Raw genomic sequence first — 14,084 nt, 5'->3', positions numbered from 1 at the left:
CGGAAACGAATTTGGGTCCTCCTGACTCTGGGGCTGGCACTTTACTCACTGCAAGACCTAGCTGCCCCTGATTGTTATTGATGATTGTTGATTTTAGTACAAGTGAAGGCTTTGGGATAAGAAGTTGTCTACAACTATGACGAGCAATTGTCTTTCTGAAAAGTAGACTTCCATTAATATTTGTATTCAGAAGCAATCTCTTTAAACCATCTTTTATGAATAAATTTACAGTATCTCGGGTATTAATTTACATTGGGCAATTTTTTGGAGGACAGTTTATAAGGAATTAGTTATTCCCTCAGGAAGATAGTTTTGTTAGAACATGGATGACATGATATAAGAACTATTATTTTTAAATAGATTAAATGGATAATAGTATTAATAGCAAAGGTGACAATGATAATTAGTTTCATTTATATAATGCTTTAAATTTTTCAATGGGTTTTATGTATTTTATGCAATCCTTAAAACAACCCTGAGGGTAGGTTCTACCCCTTATCTTAATTTTATAGATGAGGTTCAGAGATGATTTGCATTTTACTCGGGGTATGGCATTTGATACACCTAATTTGAGGGCTGGAAAACACAATAATGGTGCTATACTTATTTTAAAAATTCATGATAGCAACCCTGTATTTACATCTGACTAAGATAAGAATTACATGTTATAATAATCTCCTAAAGCCGATTAGGAACAATTAGGCAATGCTTTGCACATAGTAAGCACTTAATAAATGCTTGTTGCCTGCAGATTAACTCCTTAGAGTAGTGGTATCAAATGAAATATTTATGAAATCGAGATTTGTGAGAAATCTAGTTGGAGCTGCTATAATTGTGAAAGGCATCTTCTCATCTTTATCCTTTCTTAGATTTTGGCTTTCACTTCAACCTTTGTGTTAACCACTGTATAATCTTACAGCACACCAATATCAGATACTTAAAAGGACTATTTCTTCTCCCATCTGTTAAGATATGCTTAATTTTATTTTTATAGAGTTATTAGAGATTGCAATAAATATTTAACATATAGAATATAAAAGACAGTAAAAACAAAATGGATAGCGAATGAACTGGCCTACAGTTATGAAAACCTGATTTCAAGTCTTATCTCTGATGTACACTGACTGTGTGACTTTGGCTAACCACTTAACATATCTCAGTCACCCAGACAACTCTATAAGATAGTTGAGTGTTATTTATGATGATGATGATGATGGTGGTGGTGGTGGTGATTGTGGTGGTGGTGGTGGTAATGATGACGATGGTGATGATGATGACAATTGACAATAATCATGATGGGATGATGATGGTGATGATGGTGGTAGTGGTTGTGGTGGTAATGATGATGATGATGATGATGTAGCCTTTACCTTGAGTTCCCTGCAATGATAAAATCAGAAGACTGGTCCAAAAACATATAACATCTCATAACAATTATGATTAATTTATAGTTCTTCTTGCTTGCAATGGCCAATGTCATTCATTTTCCTTTTTGAAGTATTTTTGATGAACAGGTACATATCTTACAAGTAATTTAATAGCCTTTTAAAAACTGATTATTTAATTCAAAATCATAGTTTTCACCCACACCACTATATCCACTTTCTCATTAAAATACTCAAACACCAAAGGACTTAACTTTGTATGGTGTGTCAAGTTCTTCAAAGGATTTTTCAGCTTCTTCATTCTTTAGAGTCTTAGAAGACTCATAGATCTTATCATTAGGACATCAATAATTCCATCAAGATTATTACCTTTTATGGATATGAAATTTCTCTCTTTAACAAAATCTCTAAAATTCTAATCGTATTAAAGTGAAGTTATATGGCTATGGATCATTGGATGTTATGATTTCAGAAGCAAAATAATATCATGGAATTTACAGTTAAAATAACCTTAAAGACCATCTACAAAATGCAGCTTAATACCTCTAGAGAATATATGGAAACGTATTTATATTTCTAAGACAAATCACCATAAAAAGTTAGGTTTTTGTTTTGGTGGGCTGGGACATTCAACTAATGATCATGTAAGATACCTGAGCCAGAGAGATTGTATCCCTACAATAACTAGAAAGCAAAGATAATATACTTGAAGATGAAACAGGTTCTCAGTAAAAAGGTAATAGGGTCTTATTGAGGAAGCATTTGATCCCTAAATACTACATTTCAAGTTATGGTATATTGGAAAGAATATACTGTACTAGAAATCAGGAAAACTGGGCTCTAAATTTCTCTATCACTTTGTTACTATGCACAGAGAACTATGCCAATCTGGGGCTTAATTTCTTCAACATTCTAAGAAAGAAAAAGAAAAGAAAAACTCTGCTCATTCCAAATTTCTTCCTCTAATTCTAAAATTTATAATGCATGTCAAATAAGGGAAGAAGAAGATATTATATGATTATTCATGTCTGGGAGAGAGAGTGGGGTGTTTGTGATATTGTTTCTGATATAATTTAGATTATGCAAAATAGGCTTATGCAGAATTTGGTTCTGGATCACTGAGAAAATATTTCAGGTGAGGCCAAGCTACCATTTTTCAGTTACAGAATACATAACTATGTATAGTCCTTAAACTACAGGGATTCTTTGGAGAGAATTTAGTCATCTAGACACATTTTAAAGGTACTACATTAATATTCTTGTGTGCATTATTTAACTGGTGTTTTTAGAATCTTTGGTTTCTTTTTACCAAGTCTTTAATCATCTATTATTTATGGAATTATGAACAAGATAGATTTTAATTCCATAGGAAGGAAAACATTTTTCCTGCTATAAAATATAATCACAACAAATGACTGTATTCCTAATAAAGTGTGAATATTTATTATAAAAGTCCCCAGAGTATAAACTATGAAGTTTTCTATTGTTTCATTTTGAAGAGAGCAGTTTTCAAGAGTCAAAAGAAAGGAGAGTAACAGGAAATATATATATATATATACATATACATATATATATATATAATCGCAATATATAAAAAAAGAAAATATGCAATGCCCTGCCATCTATTCAGTGTCATTAAAATGGATCACACAGGGCTATTGACATCTCTAATGGAATGAAACAACTTAGTGTGTAGTAGTTAGACTGGTCCAAGTATTCCAAAGAATGAATCTAGATAGACTCTTCTCCACTTTCACACACTTAGTGTAACTTTGGCCCATTATTACATGTTACTTTTAATTTAAAAAATATATGAATGTTTTCTTTCATGCTTTAGTTAATGTTTGGTCAAAATACAAAGAGTTTTGGGGATCTTCTGTCATAATTAAGTACCCTTAATCATGCCTTTAGAGTCGTCATGCCTTTTGAAAGTCCGATAGAATGTTTAAAAAAAATGTTGAAGGTGAAAGTTCAAATTCTGTAGAGCAAAAAGATTACTATCAGTGAAGTGATAACCAGTATTTTTCTCTATTAAAAGATTAATGGAATCTTCCTATTCTGCCCTCACTTTTAATACTAATAGTTGGATAATTGGAAAATATCTTCAGTTTAATTACATTCAATTCATTTAAGTATGTATTTATGAAATGCTATGAAGACTCTCTCAAAAACTTTTATTCTATTGTGAGAAAGGGCAACATGTACATAGGAAGTTAAATTCATGATACTTTCCAGAATATCTAGAATTCTAAGTGCAGCCATTTAGTTTTAAACTTACATTTTTATAGGAATAGTGGTGATTTAGATTTGACTATCACCAGTTACCTTTTAGCACCAGGAACTCTTCCTATAACCCTTTTTTTCCTCTTTCCATCTATACATTTTTGCCTAATTCCTTGAACTACTCCCTGTACTGCATTCTCATACAATTATCAAGTTCTCACCCATTGTCTCCCAAGCCAGTGATTCTGAGCTCCCTGGCTACTATTGTATTCATATCCCTAACTCTGTTCTCATCTCACTCCTAATGTTTTCCCATTCTAAATGGGTATATTTAGGAACATCTCTGGAAAGTCTGCTCCTTAGATAATAAACTCACTTTCATGTTAACCTTTTTTCTTTCCTTCCTACTCCTTTCATCTTCTGGTTCTCACTGATATGTGATTCTCTTCAGAAGACACAACTTCTTTAGTCACTTTCTTTAGCACTGGTTGTCCTTTCACATAACTACTCCACTTCCTGGTGTTTGGATATCATAGACTGAGTGCATCAGATCTATTTTACCAGAAGAACATTATCTGTTCTCTACCCAATCCCTCATTAAGCTCATTTCTATCGCTGTTAGGTTTCTACCTGCCACTATTATCCTTAATTTTATCCAAATCCCTAAATACCAGAAACCAAGAAAGGGGCAAAAACACAGAAAGATTTTTTCACCCCCATAAGTTTACTGGGTGTCAATAATAGTACCTAATATGAAGCAAGCTAAAGGGTTGATTTTACAGATGATGATATTAACAGTTTCACATATTGATATACTCATTGAAGTTAATCCCAATTCTCAGTTCCAGCTAAACTTACTCCTTCTGTCAAATGTTTACCTTATTGTTTTTGTTCAAATTCTTATGCTATATTGAACTAGTGAGGCCTTCCATTCTCTTTTCCACCAAATAGTTTTTTTCCTCATTTATTGCATAAATAAGTCTATTTATGGAATTCCATTCCACATATAGCACTCTGCTTCCTACCTACTTCAGTTTATTCTCCTTGTAATCTGATCCTTATCTTTGGTTTATGAAAACTCCTCCCTTAACTCTATACCCGAACTCCCAAAGAGAAGAGGATATTTCATATTTGGACTCCCAAACTGGCTTTGCCAAGGATAAATATTCCAGTGTATTCTCACTCCTTATCTGAATGTCTCTTCTGTATGATTTCTGGAAGCTCTTCTCTCTCATGTCCTAATCCTTATCTCTCAGTTATGACTGCCCCCTGAATTGTGCTGACCCAAAAGGTTTCAGTCCATTCATCACCTTTTCACCCCCTTGATTATACAGGTATGAATAGCTAATCTTGCTTAATTTACTGTCCAGTTGAGAACTCGAAGCTCCTAAATGGATCATCCCTTTTATATCTGTTCTATTGGGTGACCATTACCATTCAGTCAAGAAAACACCTGGAAGGTACTACACATTTTCAATAAATCCTCTGTGGAAAACTTAGAGAAGAACATGAACAAAAATCACCAGATGGGCAGATTATGAGCCAGATCATTGGAAAAGAATGTCTAATTTGATGAGATCATAGACCCATTGGAAATTTAAACTACCATTTCTGTTAATATTATAAATGCTCCCAATTATCAAAAAAAATAGATTCCTTTTCTACTTCCCTATATCTAGAGTTGAGGCATTAATCCTACTTAGTTATTTTCCTATATGTGTAGATCCTAATAATATATGCTGTCATGGCAATTGCAAAAAAAAAAGTCACAATTGTCCAATGTTACCAATATATTCATATCACAGAACATAAAAAGTGGAATGGTTTTTCACCAATTTGTGTTGAAATTATGAATGCCCTTTGTGATGTATTGAGTGCTCATTTTGTATAAGGTACAGGGTTATACTTTGAGAGACATAGACAAATTGAATTGTCAGTAATTATTTCAAAAGCATTTATTAAGCATTTACACAATAAATAGAATGTTAAACTTTGAGTCAGAAAGATGTGTATTCAAACCCAGACTCACAAATTTTTTAGCTTTATGATTATGGGCAAATCACTCAATTGTGCCTTAGTTGCTTCAATATAAGACAGGAATAATAATAGCACCTACCTCCCAGGGTGATTGTGAAGATCAAATGAGACATTAAGTAATTTATTAGTACATTTTTAGTAATTAATTAAGTACTAATTATTAACATTAGTAAAGCACTTAGCATAGCTCTTGATCTCTAGTTTGCACTTAATAAATAATTATTCTTTCTAAATTCCTTCCACAGTAGTAATGGTATTATCTTGATTTAAAAAAAAATAAAGTTGATAACCTAATTACCAGTATCAAAAATTTAAAAGGTGAATTCAAAATTAGGAAGAAATTAAAATAATTATGAGTAGCTATTTCATTCAACACTCTGCCTATAAAAGGATAATCTAAATGAAATGGATGAATATTTACAAAATATAAATTTCCTAGATTTAAGAAACAGAAAATATAATACTTAAATAATGCTACCTTAAAAATAGAGAAATTGAACAAGCCAAAAATGAATGCCCAAGGGAAAAACAAATTACCAATCTGGATCATTTAAAGGTAAAACCTATAAAGAACAATTAATTCTAATATTACAGAGAAGTTTGAAAAAATAGGGGAAAAGGGAAGGTCCCAGGAAATTTCTTCTGTGACACTAATATAATGTTGATAGTTTAACAAAGGAGATCAAACTAAAAAAAAACTCTAGATTAATTTGTTTAATGAATACTGTTGCAAAAATAAAATGTCAGTGAGAAGACCATAGTACTATATTACAAAGATCACACGCTATGACCAGGATTTTTAAAATAGGGTTCTCAGAGTCAGATGTAGCACTCCCTATATTGTCTTACAAGGGAAGAAAAAATATGATGGGATTCTAGTCCTCTTTACCTCCCTGATAGTTTACCATATAAAACTATGTCTACATCTATATATAATATTGAATCAATTTTCAATTCAATTCAATCAATTGAATTCAAATTTATTTAATTGAAAATTGATTGTACTGAAATTATCTTCCCTAAACCAACCTGAAGATCTTTTTTTAATTTAGTTTCTATAATTAAAAGAATAACAGCCAGGTCTTTCAATCAGTTGCACCAATACTCAATTATTCTTACATAATTTGGGAATATTAAAGGAATGCACACACACACATACATGTTATGTATGTGTATGCATATGTGAGTACATATCTGTGTATATAAATACCTATACATATATGCATACACACAGAGTAACAGGCAGACGACTAAGCCAGATACTCATTCATTAAGTTTTGTTGAATATAGAAGAGTCTATTATTTTATGCTGAAATAGCTCAAATCTTACAATCTGCCTTTTATTGTAATATCACAAATGTATCCCATGTTAAGTCCATGTAATAATGATATAACAGTCTTTGCATCTTTGTTTCACAAACTTATTTCATCTTTGCCTAATTATTCCCGTATTATTCTGAAAGAATGAGCTATTTCAGAGATCCAGTCTTTCACATGAATATGCAGACAAGCAGATGACAAGCCTGAGTACCAATTTACTTAGTTGTTTGAGACATGGAATCATTAGACATTCAGAATGAAAGCAGCAAGATTTCACATATTTGCATTGTGCTCATATCTTTTACTGTGCAATTAATCTGATTATAGAAATTTGCTCTAAAAGAAAAAAAAAGCAAGGAAATGATTATGCCAGCATCAAAATGGTCCCTCCGGCTTAAGCCTAAGGGCACATGTATGGCAGGATAAAGAATCTTTAGCTCTATTTGATTTCAGTAAGAGTCACAGTTTGGCAAACAACCATGTAGCAACAATTCCACCTTAAAGACAGACTCAGAAATAGCCAGGTAGAAAATATTCCCTTTCAAAGGAACACTTTGGGAAATGGAAAAACTGAGCTAGGAAGATACCACCATAGACTGATGCCAAGGTTGTCCCTTGAGTTTTTCTCACATACCAATCTCCATCTGTAATAGCTCAGGATCACATTCCCTTTGAGAAGCTTATGGCATTTCTCTCAAATGATAGATTACTGTCATCATACAACTATACCTGAATTCAAACCTTCAAACATTATCTGTTATACCCCCAAGAGCTTGTACCTCAAATGGCAAATATTTCATTAATCACAGCTTAGGGCTAGGTACAATTATTTTTACTAACATGGAGTTGCAATAAACAATAAAAATTTACCAGGATTCAAATACGTAAGAGATTTCACTTAGCATCTTCATGTTTTTTCTTTCCTTCTCAAATTTAAATTTATACTTATATAAATGCTAGTCATTAGAAAACATTTCTATGTTACACATAAACTTGAAAATTCTCAACAAGCCAAGATCATTGTTTAGTAACTCCATAAGCCCAACAAACTTTTTTCCCTGGGCTGATGATCTTACCCATATAGATGGTTTCCAGGGACCTGGCAAGTTTACAAAATAAACTTCCCACCCCCATGATATTCTTCCCCTGGGGTGATATAAGCCATATACTCTCTGGATGACAAGTCCCATACTTTCATTTTTAAGTTAGTTTGATTTGTCCTGACTGATTTTCCCCTGTAAAGCCAAGCACAAATATCTTTCCAAAGGACTGCTCCTGTGAATAACTGTAAGGTTCTTATCACATAGTATAATTAACTCTCTATTTATTCAACAATAAACTAAAGCAAAACATTTAACAGACACCAGAGTACAGTATAACATAACTTATTGCTAAGGTGGCCACATAATCTTAAAAGATATCCTGAAGTAAATCACAATCAATAAATATAAAGTACACACCTAAAGTCTTTCATCTTGATTGGAGGCTGGCTTTAAATCATTCTTAACTCAATCATGTTTAAGGTGTAATAATCCTTAGGAGGTTAAAGTAGAGAGTACAAAGGTGTCCTACCCCTCTGTCACATTGTCTTGATCTCTCAGTCAGCACTAAGTACCCATGTGAAGATCTTTTATCTTGACATGAGACTTTCTTCCAAACTCCATGGTTCTTCTTCCAGGCTCCCAGCTCTTCCCTGAATTGACCCAACTGTCACCTGGATTCACAGGTAGGCAGCTCCCAGGTCCTGCTCCAGGATCTGCTCCAGCTCCAGGTTGAAGCTCACCTCAAGCCCTCTGCAGTTTCTGTTTCTGGGAAGATGGAGTTTAACAGAACCACAACAATATCTACACACATCAAGCTTAGCAGAGTTATAACAATATTCTCACACATTGCTGGCACTATCATCAATTCACTTTCTGACTGTGAAATCAACACAGACCAATAAACAGGACCTCTGTCTTACAAATTAACACAGACCAAATGACAGTTCTTCTAAGAAACAAAACATCAGTAAATCATCAGTAAAGTCCCAGGACCTCTGAAAACATCAGTAAAACCTTCCTCCAGGGCTTCTGTAAACAAGCAGCAGAAGAGTCCTCTTTCAGGGCTTCTGAACCAGCAGTAAGGTCTCAGTGCTTCTGTAACAACAGCATTGTCCTCTGTCTGCAGACAGGTCTGACAAAGTAACATCAACAAAGACAGAAGAGACAGTGATGACACTGTTGTGGTTTAAACTCAGGAAAGCCAAAAACTGTTGAGATGGGGGCTTTGCCCACCCAAAAACTGTTGCAGTTTCATGATGTATCATCTAAAAGAATTCAGAATCAGACTACCTGTCACCGAAGGATGAGCATTTATTGAGATTGACACATCTCATGAAGCAGGCTAAATAATAAGAGGAACCAGCAATTTCAGAGAAAGAAAGAAGGATTTTTATAGTGTAAAGATGCAATTACATAAGATAATTTAAATAGAATAGAGGAATATCATTAATATTAAAAAAAGCAGGAGTAGTTTGTTAAGGGATTATGTAATGGAGAAGAGGTTCCATCTATGGTTCAGTGGTTAAACATTTTGGTTATGCTGTCTTCCAATTGGCTAGCTATTATGGTCTGGTCTTGTCAAGATAGATAATTAGGTGTTGTGGTCCTATCTTGGACCAGATGGAAAAAACACACCTGTTTCTGTGGGAATGGGTCTGGGGGCACTGACCAGGTAGAGGCAGTAGCTAGCTTAGCATCAGAGGGATACATCTACTGTTTCTGTGGAAACTAAGAGTTTAGGGACACACCTGTTTTTCCAGTGAGTAGTGAGGGACAATTGAAGAAGTTAGGCTACTGGGGGTGGGGGGACAGGGCTTAGTTAAGTGCAGTGGGCCTACTGTTCACTAGGGCCAGGCCTATGATGAAGTTAGAATATTAGGCCTTGGAGCAACTTTACTAGGATTCCATGAATACAACAGACATCCTTCCTGCCAGTTCTACTCAGTCCCATCTTGTGCTCAAGCTTTTGTATCATCAACTCCTTTCTGTAATACCCCTTCTTCTTACATTGTAATAGTAATGGAATTTAAAGATTCCCCTGTATTGGCTTGGTTTTTGGTTTGATTGTGTTAAAACCCAGAGCTTGTTAATCCCACTTGTGGGATGGACTTGTTGATGTGAAAAGAGAGGGCTGAACTGGGAGGAGCTGGTGACATAGATTTGGAGAGACACAAGAGAGAGGCAGAAGAACTTTTTGGAAGCAGTACCTTTGGAGGCAGAGAGAGACTGAGAGGATTGCTGAGGGCCACTTTGAATTGCCAAGGACTTTTGAGACTTGCCACCCAGAGCTGCCAAGGACTGAGGAGACATCACTGTTGTGCTGGTACTTTGTCTGTCTGTTTTGATGTTGTTTTGCCAGATTTGTCCACTGGTGAAGGACAGTGCTGTTGTTGCAGAAGTCTGGGAACCTTTCTGTTGGTTCAGAGCTACTGAGACTGTTCTGCAGACAGAGAGTGAATACTCTCCACTGGTGAAGGACAGTGCTGTTGTTGCAGAATTCTTGGAACCTTGCTGTTTGGTTCTGAATCCCTGAAGAAGGTTTTTCTTGTTGTATGTTTACAGAAATCCTGGAAGGGGGATTTGCTAATGTTTTCAGGGGTCCTAGGACTGTTCTGCAGACAGAGAATGAATTAATGAAGACACTGGCAATGTATCTTGTGGCCTTGCTAAGCTTTGTCTCCCCAGGAACAAAGATTGCTGAGAACATGCCTTGTGTCAAGATGAAGAAAAGACCTACATTTGGGTATTAAGTGCTGTGCTTAAACTTGTTGTAACTCTGGGGTAGATTCAATTGTGATCCAGGGGTGGGGAACTTTTGACCTTTTTAGTCCTATGATTGAACAAATGAATGTACTTTACTTATTGGAAACTAATCTCCATTTGAGAACAGGGGCTTTGTGATGGACTAAATGAAGGTAAGCCTAGGGGTGGAGTAGTATTTAGAAGAGGGACTTTGTAATTGACTAAATGAATGTAATGTCCTGGGGTGGGGTAGTACTTGATTAAATCAGGTAGTACTTGGAGATTATTGAATCACACTTAGTAAATGCTGTATTTTGAATCATGTCATATTTTGATCTTCTCTGTTCTTAATTTGTCACTGAATAAAATGGCAAGCACCTATGCTGATATTCTGAACCTTGGGAAGTTGCCTTTGCTTGGCATTACATTACATACATCCTTCCTATTCTGGTCTTTTTCAAGTTCCTCCCACTGTGGTCTTCGTGGTTCTGCTTCTAACAAAGACTTGATATAATCACAGGCAAGGCTCAAAGGCACTTGACTCTCTGAACATGGAACTAAGTAATAGATAATATTTTGCTAGCTATTACACCCCTATATACTTCTATGGTTACCCACTTCCCAGGATGTTTTCAGGGTTCTGATATAGTATCTTGCATTCTATACTAATATCTACTAGAGTGGACATGGTTTATTTATTTTTAGTAATCCAGTATATGGTAACTGGCACATGGAGCTTCTGGTCACCTCACAAAGCCCTATATTAGAAGTGACCTTGGACATTTTCCTAAGGGAGGGCATTCAATCAAATTGAATCTATCTATCTATCCATCTATCCATCCATTTATCATCTATCTATCTAATTGTTTATCTATTTATCTTTCTATTCCTTTACTTGTATTTACATGGTTAGAAAACATGTTGCATAAATATACACTTGGCATTTACAAAATAAACATATATACTTTTTATAATCATACTTTTCAAAGACATGCTTTTCATAAAACCTGATGAGGCAAAAATAAGCATTATCAATATTACACAGTTCAACAACCAGATATTAACTAAGACAAGGGATTTTGCCAAAACATGACTTATGGCAGAGCCTGGAATTATACTTAGATATTCTTTCATGAGTCACAATCTCTTTTTTTATATTTGGAAGTAGATAAACTGCTTTCTCTTTGGATAGAGTGCTAAGCCTTCAGTCAGGATGACCAGAGTTCAAATTCAGCCTCAAACATTTTCCAACTGTGTGAGAATGGTTAAGTCACTTAACTTTTGTTTGCCTTATGCCACTGAAGGAGGAAATGACAAAATACTCCTGTATCTTTGCCAAGAAAACTCCATAGAAAGTATAGTCCATGGAGTCACAAAGATTTGAACATGACTGTCCACCTGAATGAAATGCTTGTTATATATTTACATTCTGCAGGAATATTTCACAGATATAATATGTTACAAAAATGGTAAAGAGACAAATCATTTGGAAAAAATAACAGAAAACTAAGTATAATATTAAGAGTAGTTACCATTTTTACAATGCTTACTATGTTCTAAGTGCTGTATTAAGCACTTTATAAATATTATCTCATTTGATCATCACAAGATTGGGAGGTAGTTGCTAATATTATCCCTATTTTATAGATGAGGAAACTGAAGGAAACAGAACTTAAGTGACTTTCCCAAGGTCATATATCAATTATATGTCTGATACTGGATTTGAGAAAATTTATAACAAGCTGAAGAATAGAATTTTCATTCATTTATTTAAATAGTATTTTTTCCAGTTGCATGTCAAGACAATTTTTAGCATTCATTTTGACAAGATTTTTGAGTTCTAAATTTTTCTTGCTCCCTCCCTTTCCTTGCTTCTTTCTAAAATGAAAGGTAATTTGATATAGGTTATATACTTGTTATCATTTAAAACATATTTCCATCCTGGTCACAGTTGTGAAAGAAGAAATAGTTCAAAAGAAAAAAAAATTATAATAAAGTGAAGAAAGTTTGCTTCAGTCTGCATTCAGAGTCCAACATTTCCTTATCTGGATGTGGATAGTATTTTCTTTCCAGAGTCTTTTGTATTTATTTTGAATCACTTTGTTGCTTGGAAGAGCTGAGTCATTCATAGTTGATCATTGCACAATGTTGCTGATATTGAGTATGTTTTTCTAGTTCTGCTCATTTCACTTTATATCAGTTAATATAAGTTTTTCCCAGTTTCCCCCCTTGAAATCTGCCTATTTATTATTCCCTATAACACAATAGTATTCCACTAAGTTCATACACTATAGTTATTTCATCCACTCCCCAAATGATGGATATTCCTTCAAATTTCAATTCTTTACCACGTCAAAAAGGGCTGCTATAAATAGTTTGCACATGTAGGTTTTTTAGACCTAGTAGTGGTATTGCTGGATCAAAGGGTATGAAGAATTTGATCTCCTTTTGGGCATACTTCCAAATTGTTCGCCAAAATGGTTGGATCAATTTGCAACTCTACCAACAGTGCATTAGTGTCCCAATTTTCCCATATTCTCCAAAAATTTATTATTTTCCTTTTTTTGTTATGTTATCTGATAGCTATGAAGGGGTACCTAACAGATGTTTTAATCCGCACTTATCAAAAATAACTTAGAGAACTTCGTCATAAGCCTATAGAGAGCTTTGAATTGTTCATCTGAAAACTGCCTTTACTTATCCTTCGACCATTTATTAATTGGATAATGGTTTGCATTCTTAATAATTTCACTCAGTTCTCTACATATTTGAAAAAATGAAGGCATTACTTCAGACACTTGTTGTAAAGGTAGTTTCCCACCTTTCTCCTTTTCTTTTAATCTTTGTTGCATTGGTTTTGTTTGTACAAAAACTTTTCAACTTAATGTAATCAAAATAATCTATTTTACATTTTGTAATGCTCTCTATCTCGTGTTTGGTCAAAATTCTTCTGTTCTCCATAGATCTGACAGGTAGACTATTCCTTGCTCTTCTAATTTACTTATGTTTTCATCCTTTATATCTAATCTAACTTTTCTAATATTCTATTCCACTCCATAATTTTTTTCTTACTGCTGTTTTATCAAGTTCTGAGAGGTGACAGGTGAGGTCCCCCACTAGTATAGTTTTGCTGCTTCTCTTACTTCACTCTCATTTCTTTCCTCAATTTTTCTTCTACCTCTATTTTCTGATTTTTCATTTCCATGAGCACATTTTTGGACTTTAGATCACTTCCCATTGGGGGGGGTGAATTTGCCCATAGATATTTTGCATTGTGGTAATTTCTGAGTTTGTGTATTGATCTTTCCTGTCACTATAGTAATTTTCTATTATC

Source organism: Petaurus breviceps, unplaced genomic scaffold (genome assembly GCF_028583685.1).
Source record: "Petaurus breviceps papuanus isolate PSGF00001 unplaced genomic scaffold, PetGlider_PUasm1.0 98, whole genome shotgun sequence".
Lineage (NCBI taxonomy): Eukaryota > Metazoa > Chordata > Mammalia > Diprotodontia > Petauridae > Petaurus > Petaurus breviceps.
This window is presented reverse-complemented; position numbering follows the sequence as displayed.